The sequence below is a fragment of the Crinia signifera genome, chromosome 7, assembly GCF_055691185.1.
Source record: "Crinia signifera chromosome 7, ASM5569118v1, whole genome shotgun sequence".
Classification (NCBI taxonomy): domain Eukaryota; kingdom Metazoa; phylum Chordata; class Amphibia; order Anura; family Myobatrachidae; genus Crinia; species Crinia signifera.
The window spans coordinates 36,881,922-36,889,310 of record NC_139223.1 but is presented as its reverse complement, the minus strand read 5'-3'; the positions used below and the strand labels follow the sequence as shown (position 1 = coordinate 36,889,310).

General features: G+C 46.3%; 1 pseudogene; it reads right to left on the bottom strand.

The window, feature by feature from the left end:
• Positions 1-609: 609 nt before the first annotated feature.
• LOC146025447 (U2 spliceosomal RNA) lies at positions 610-749 on the bottom strand (annotated as a pseudogene).
• Between the last annotated feature and the right edge of the window lie 6,640 nt (positions 750-7,389).

The window sequence follows — 7,389 nt, the reverse complement described above, 5'->3', positions numbered from 1 at the left end:
ACTGTCTCATCCTTCAGAGGCTACAAACCCCATCGAGAGCCACCTACTGGGCCCAGTGTTTCTCCCTCTCCTACCAGTGGAATTACGGTGCTAGAACTGTCCCACTATCTGGCAGGGTTGTAGGTACTCAGCCAGACTTTTCCCTGCTCACCTGTGGCGTAGCTATAGCTCCGCAGCCCCCGCGGTGGCGGGGAGGCGCAGAGAACCTGTGGGCACCGGGGGTCTGCGGGGTTATAGCTACCACTTACCAGCTGCTGTCCGGCCGCATCTGCCTGTCACGGTCCCGTATCTCCCGGCGCCGGCTCCTGCTGCTATAATGAAAACGGACTCTTAGAAAATGGCTGCCCCCATACTGCAGACAGTTTTCTGTCTGCAGTATGGGGGCAGCCATTTTCTAAGAGTCCGTTTTCATTAGAGCAGCAGGAGCCGGCGCCGGGAGAGACGGGACCGTGACAGGCAGATGCGGCCGGGCAGGTACGTCGAGGGGAGGGGGCCGAGGGGAGGAGGGGAGGGGGCCAAGGGGAGGGGGCCGAGGGGAGGGGGGCGCCGAAAAATATGCGGCGGGGGGGCGACAATTAGGTAGTTACGCCACTGCTGCTCACAGGCATGAATGAGTGGTCCCATACCATCTGCCCATTAGAGCAGCTACTCAGTCCAACCTTTCTCTATTCTTCTGCCAGGGGCCGGTCCATACCCACTGATAACAACAGATACTACACTTGATCTTAGCCAAAAGGCCGAGAAGCGATGTACAGGCAGTGGCGTAACTATAGTCCCGCAGCCCCCGCGGTGGCGGGGAGGCGCTAGGCAGGTGTGGGCGCCTGGGGGGTCTGCGGGACTATAGTTACCACCTGGTCCCGGCTCCCGACTCCTGCCCTCCCCCTCCTTACCCTCCTTACCCCATTGCCGCCGGCGCCGCTGCCTCTAACCCGACACGCAGATCTGTGTCGGGTGATGGGCGGTCCCCGGCTCCGGCTGCAGTGCTAATATAATAATAATAATGCATAATGCTGTATGGGGGCAGCCATTTTCCGAGTGTCTGTTATTATATTAGCACTGCAGCCGGAGCCGGGGACCGCCCGTCACCCGACACAGATCTGCGTGTCGGGTTAGAGGCAGAAGCGCCGGCGGCAATGGGGACGGGTAAGGAGGGGGTTAATATTTCGGGGGGAGGCGCAAAAAAAGTAGTTACGCCTCTGTGTACAGGATAACAACTAGTAAACTTGCAGGTATGTTTTAGCACATAAGATAAGCAGGGTACACAGTATAAACGGCAGGTACTTATCGTATCGTATAGTAGAGTGATGGAGAGTAATGGAGGTCTTCATAAGAAGGGAAGTCTGCAAAGCCGTGCACACTTGTTGCTTTGTCAGTAAGAGCGCTCTGGCGCTATACACCGGAACGCTCTCTGACAGGTATGTCTGCCGGGGACTCAGAACACACTATAATGGTGGCTTCCTCTCACTCAGACAGCGCAGTCTCTGTCTCCTAGCGTGAGGGCGCTACACACAGAAACAGCGCACGCCATGGGGACCGCCCACTAGCCGGAACACACAGGTGCAGAGCGCACCATTCCAACAAGTCGGTTAAACAGAAAAATCATGAGAACCTTGTGTCAACCTCGTCAGTCTCAATATCGATCTAGGGTTTGTCAATCATTTTAGACATCTAACTAGTCGCGGTCGACCAAGTCATTATCGATTTAGACATCGTCGATCAGATTTGTGTCCTCCAATGTAATTCTTTACCTCGGCACTCCCACAAAACAAGGGCAAGATGCGGAAACCAGGACAACTACGCCCTGGATGGCCGCAGCATGTGAATTGTTCTGCAGCTTAGAGGAATGGCAAGTGACAATACAGGACCCGTTCGGTGCATGCACAGACCCAACACAATCGGAGTAATATTGAGTTTGGCAAATGCCTGCAGGAGGCTGTGGCCCTTTAAATAGAATTGTTGTCCTTGCAAGCAAGCATACAGGACAATAACAAAAGCTGTTCAATTACCACAGCAAAAGGCAGCACGATCTCTTAACCCTTTGAGTGCCAACATCTCTGTGAAAGCCACTAAAAATGCCGGCGGCGCTCACATTTGTTATATAAATTAAAAAAAAAAAAAAAATGTTGTGTAAGAAAAGATGATATTTCCTATATAAGGTAACATTACGGGTCATTATGATGAATACAAATGTTTGCTTGCCAATTTTCACCCCTATTTTGCCAAATTCACTTGGCACTCAAAGGGTTAATAAGCCCGAAGTAAAAATGCAGAGTGTCTAAAACCGTTCCCTGCACGAAAAGTGTGAAACTAAAACATGGATGAGGTAATAGAAGGCAAAAATAACTTCCTTATACAGTACGATGCTGTTCGTGTTTGTGTGTGACAATCATTTTAATATGTTTTTTATTCTGCCCAATTATGTCATTGTTTTGTACGTGCCTTTGTGTTCTGCTATAACTGCATTGTCTTTAAGCCCCTGGACTAGTATTCCTCTCTTGCTCTGTATTTTAATATATTTAGAACTGTCGCTGTTTTCCTTGTATGTCTCCAAAACCAACAGCCAGCCGGAACGAAAATAAGTGTGTGCGGAGTTTATCACAAGGATCAGCTGGCAGCGATGCAGCCTGGAATTGCAGAGATTGTTGACTGCAGAGATTTTTGTTGGCTTGTTTATTGGTATCCATAGTGACGTAATATTGACGGGACTGCATTACCCGCGGAACAATGGGGATTTGTAAACCAAAGGGTACAGTGCTAAAGGCCCATAGAAGCTGTGTTGACATCACGTGACTGTGTATGTATCCTCAGAAGTTCAAATGTGGAAACTCTTAGCGGCTCTTTTGTGATGTCAGAGGTTCTCTGTCCAATGGGAGACGAGGCGTTAGTTCAGTGAGAGGAGGGGGCAGGCAGGAGAACACCCAGCGTTTTATGGGTGTGCCCATTAAAATGCTGGGCGTACCCCTGCACACGCGGGCATGATGATCCCTGCTTGGGGCGGAATGAATTCGCCCATCTGCGGCCATAATTAAATTTGGTCTAGACTGACTTTTATTATCGAACGGGGGAAAAAAACATTCAATGGTCGCTTACCACCAAATGTTTCTTTTTATTGTTCGCTAATAGGGTATGTGTGCATGCATCATTCATTCTTAGAGTGGCCGCTGGGCCTGGCGAATAATGCAGCATCTCGTGATACAAATGTCCGTGAATACACATCGCAGCAACAATGACAAATGGCTTCAGCAGAATGACCTTCAACGAATAGAGTACCACAATGGGAAGATACAACCAACAGAGTACCACAATGGGAAGATACAACCAATAGAGTACCACAATGGGAAGATACAACCAATAGAGTACCACAATGGTAAGATACAACCAATAGAGTACCACAATGGGAAGATACAACCAATAGAGTACCACAATGGGAAGATACAACCAATAGAGTACCACAATGGGAAGATACAACCAATAAAGTACCACAATGGGAAGATACAACCAATAGAGTACCACAATGGGAAGATACAACCAATAGAGTACCACAATGGGAAGATACACCCAATAGAGTACCACAATGGGAAGATACAACCAATAGAGTACCACAATGGGAAGATACAACCTATAAAGTACCACAATGGGAAGATACAACCAATAGAGTACCACAATAGGAAGATACAACCAATAGAGTACCACAATGGGAAGATACAACCAATAAAGTACCACAATGGGAAGATACAACCAATAGAGTACCACAATGGGAAGATACAACCAATAGAGTACCACAATGGGAAGATACAACCAATAGAGTACCACAATGGGAAGATACAACCAATAGAGTACCACAATGGGAAGATACAACTAATAAAGTACCACAATGGGAAGATACAACTAATAAAATACCACAATGGGAAGATACAACCAATAGAGTACCACAATGGGAAGATACAACCAATAGAGTATCACAATGGGAAGATACAACCAATAGAGTACCACAATGGGAAGATACAACCAATAGAGTACCACAATGGGAAGATACACCCAATAGAGTACCACAATGGGAAGATACAACCAATAAAGTACCACAATGGGAAGATATGTAGACAGTTTGGTAGTTCCAGCACCTCTCCATCCATCAATCTGTAGAGTGGAGGTATGGAAATAAGACCTGACCTCATATCTATTATCGAGAATCTGAAGCTATGGAGGGTGTGTTCTGTGCATGCACAGATTGGACCTTACGATCTTGTCCACACTCTCCATCTGAGTGGGTGGCCTGTCTTCCCTGATATGGGGGGTGTGGGGTGTTGCTTAATTTTTGGGATGGCATCTGTATGATGTCGGATCCCAGCTTGCGAAATGCTCCTTTAGTTGGGTCTGAAATACAATGAGCGCTTGCTTGCAGCGTTGCATTTCCACCCATCATGGAATGTATGTAATATATGTTAAACAATCATCCAAAAACTGGTATGCTCACCATTTAGTTTAGAGGTGGCTGCAGTTTGGAACATTGGGGCAGATGTATTAAGCCTTAACAAGAGATAAATGCAAGTGTGATAAGGAGAGATAAACGTCCAGCCAATCACCTGCTAACTGCCATGTTACAGGCTGTGTTTGAAAAAAGTCAGTAAGGAGTTGATTGGCTGGACGTTTATCTCTCCTTATCACCCTTGCATTTATCTCTTGTTAAGGCTTAATACATCTGCCCCATTGTCTCCTAATATTCTGTCCAGCAGCCTAACCCTCACCCTCCTGATGGCATCAAACCCTAACTTTCAAAGAATGTCAACATTCAACAGATGTCGACAGTATAAACATGGTCAGATGCTGAGGATGTTGACTTGGTGCCTTTTTGCCATGTCAATATTTAAATGTCAATATTGCTTTGTCGATATTATGAATGTGAACATGGTAAAATGCTGCAGGAAGGGGGTGTGGTCCCACGACAGAGTAGACATGGCTATCACTTGGGAGGCGGGACTAGAACTTAACTAGTCCTCCATCCACCACCCTGTCTCCATTATACTTGTGTATGTGGCATGCACCAGAGCTTGGTTATGCTCCACTCTAGGGTCAAAAAGGAGTGTACGGGTAGGTCAGGAAGAGTTGTGCCATAGGGATAGAGGAACTTGGAGCACTAGGCATGTTTGTAACTGATAAACCATAGAACGCAAACTTCCATGGTCCGATAGAACTTCATCTCCAGCAAGCTACTAAAGAATGGTTAGTACTGTACTTCCAGGATGATCATCTCTCTCTCTTTCTCTCATATATATATATATATATATATATATATATATATATATATATATATATATATATATATATATATATATATATATATATATATATATATAACAATATAGGATCCGGCACTCCCTTCAATGTGAATTTGATGCTGTGGTGCCTTCCAAAACCCTTTGCAGGGATAACATACCAGTGAAGAGGGCGGCACTCAATCAGACTTGATTCCAATGTAGATTAAAACAGCCTTTATTTCCAACGGCGTTTCGGGGCAACACCCCCCCGTTTTCAAGGACAGACAACTTCAACAATAACATAAAGCATGTATATACATACAAATTCCCGCCACCACTCCCCCAGAACTGGCATGGACACACCTTACTCACCTGTCCAGGGAATCACCGCCGGCGTCCATCACCGCTGTCAACCACGCTACAGAGGTGTTGCGCCACAATGCTTCCCCACAGAACCTAGCACCGTTGCATTGGTTCCGGGTGCCACACTGACCTGCGCACACTTCGGGGGTTCCAGTCACGTGATGCGCTCCGACCAACAGCTAGCCCTGTACAGGGAGCGAAATTGTGTTGCCAGGCAATCTACAAAACAAAACAATAAAACGTACATATCAATACATTGTGAATGTTTAAAACCTATAAAAATATCACTGCTTTTTATAGGTTTTAAACATTCACAATGTATATTGATATGTACGTTTTATTGTTTTATTGTTTGGTCCATGTTATGGGCAACTATTATTTCCCACACATGGTATTGCTGTTTATTTTTTAAGGCCAATCTTCCGGATGAAGACTCTTCAACTGGGCCTCATCGCACAGCTGCGCAAGACAGAAAGATTTGCAGAGTAACATTCGCTCATCGATTTATGGCGAAAAGGAGGCAAGGCAAAAATGATGGAACCATTACCCACCTCATTAGTAAGAGCATGAAAAAATTCACTATACTGTGTTGATCTTCTGACCTTCACACAATGCTTTTGCCAAGGACCCTGCTAAAGACCAGCAAGCGCGCTCGACTCAAAAATGCACACTGTGGGTGAGCATCCACCAGCGAGCTGCTCACTTGTCTTGGTGAATTCATCTGTTGAAGGTGTAAAAAGCTGGAGCAAATACCATCTGCAGATATCTTTCTATAGCTGACCGAATCTCACTGGAGGCTGGCAGAAAATTGACTTTATTACACCGACCCGTGTAGTCTTTCTCTACATGCTGTGCCCAGAAGTCATTACATCAGAGATGGATGAGCTTAAACTAATGTCTTCTCTAATCAACATGCTTGTATTTGTCTTACGCATACATGGGCAGTAAGCTGTCCTACCCAATGAAGTAATTCCTAGTTTCCAGGGAAGCCTTTTGGAGCCATTGTCTCTATCTAGATAACTTAATGAGCTCAAAGATGCTGCGCATCAATGCTGACCCCAAGTACTTCATCCAGGTCTTAAGTGAGCTTAAAGCTCAAGAACAGGAAGATATGACAGTAGTGTGATCTCCGGCTTTTATCAGCTCCGGGTAGTACGCCATTCACAACTAGGCCAACATCAAATCTGAGCTGTGCACCATACACAACTAGACCAACATCAGCTCCGAGCTGTGCGCCATTCACAACTAGGCCAACATCAAATCTGAGCTGTGCACCATACACAACTAGACCAACATCAGCTCCGAGCTGTGCGCCATACACAACTAGGCCAACATCAGCTCCGAGCTGTGCGCCATACACAACTAGACCAACATCAACTCCGAGCTGTGCGCCATTCACAACTAGACCAACATCAACTCCAAGCTGTGCACCATACACAACTAGACCAACATCAGCTCCGAGCTGTGCGCCATTCACAACTAGGCCAACATCAAATCCGAGCTGTGCACCATACACAACTAGACCAACATCAGCTCCGAGCTGTGCGCCATACACAACTAGACCAACATCAACTCCGAGCTGTGCGCCATTCACAACTAAACCAAGATCAACTCCAAGCTGTGCACCATTCACAACTAGACCAACACCAGCTCCGTGCTGTGCGCCATACACAACTAGACCAACATCAACTCCGAGCTGTGCGCCATTCACAACTAGACCAACATCAGCTCCGAGCTGTGCGCCATTCACAACTAAACCAACATCAGCTCT